Source organism: Apis dorsata, unplaced genomic scaffold (assembly GCF_000469605.1).
Source record: "Apis dorsata unplaced genomic scaffold, Apis dorsata 1.3 scaffold_898, whole genome shotgun sequence".
Lineage (NCBI taxonomy): Eukaryota > Metazoa > Arthropoda > Insecta > Hymenoptera > Apidae > Apis > Apis dorsata.
Genome location: NW_006264013.1, coordinates 26,366 through 27,310, shown reverse-complemented (window position 1 = coordinate 27,310; position 945 = coordinate 26,366).

Sequence of the window (945 nt, the reverse complement as noted above, 5' to 3'; positions counted from 1 at the left end):
TAAAAAAAAAAAAAAAAAAAATTTTGAAAACAAGATTAAAACGGACTTGTTCTTTTTTGAATCTAGTCCAATCGGCGATTCGCAAACTTTATATCTTTAATTATGATTATAATTACATTTGTACATTTAATATATAGTATATATGTATGTATTTCTTTCTGTCATTTCCACGCGTGCCAATAATACGTGCAAATGAACGTGTCTTTTGAACGGGCCTTTCAAACATTTTTAGCCATCATGTAATAATCGAGTTACGATTATTTAGAATTAGAATAACTGTATTTTTGTGCGTATGTAAAACCACGTGAACCGTGTCGAAATAATGCTAATTTTTTTTTTTCGTCGTGTAAAAAACGGCAAATACGGAAATTATTAATGATATTATTAAAAAAAAAAAAAAAAAAAGAAAGAAGAAAAAACATAATATAAGAAGAAAACAAAGAGAATATTTATTTTATTATAAGATTCATTTAATTTTGATTTTTCTATATTTGATATATTTTATATTATAGAAATGCAAAAATTTCTATATTTCTTAAGCGCACGTTCTTCTGATTCATTTTTGTTCGAATCGAAATTTTCGTTTATTATATGATATGTGACGATGATATTCAATTTCTAACAAATCTGATTATCGGAAAAATTGTATACATATAGATGAATATTCATGCGAACATAATGAATCATTATAATTGAAAATCATCAATTTAAAAAATTCATAAAATTTTTTAACAAAGAAAAATATTCAGAAAAAATATTTTCTTGCATTATTATTTAATTATAATTATATTTTTTATATTGCAATAATCAAGCATAATATATGCAAACATTTAATCAAAATGAATTAATAATAAAAACTCATTAAGTTTATTAAGAATATAATTTTAATTTATATTTATCAGTATCATATTCAGCACTACAATTTTCTATCTCTTTTATTTTTAT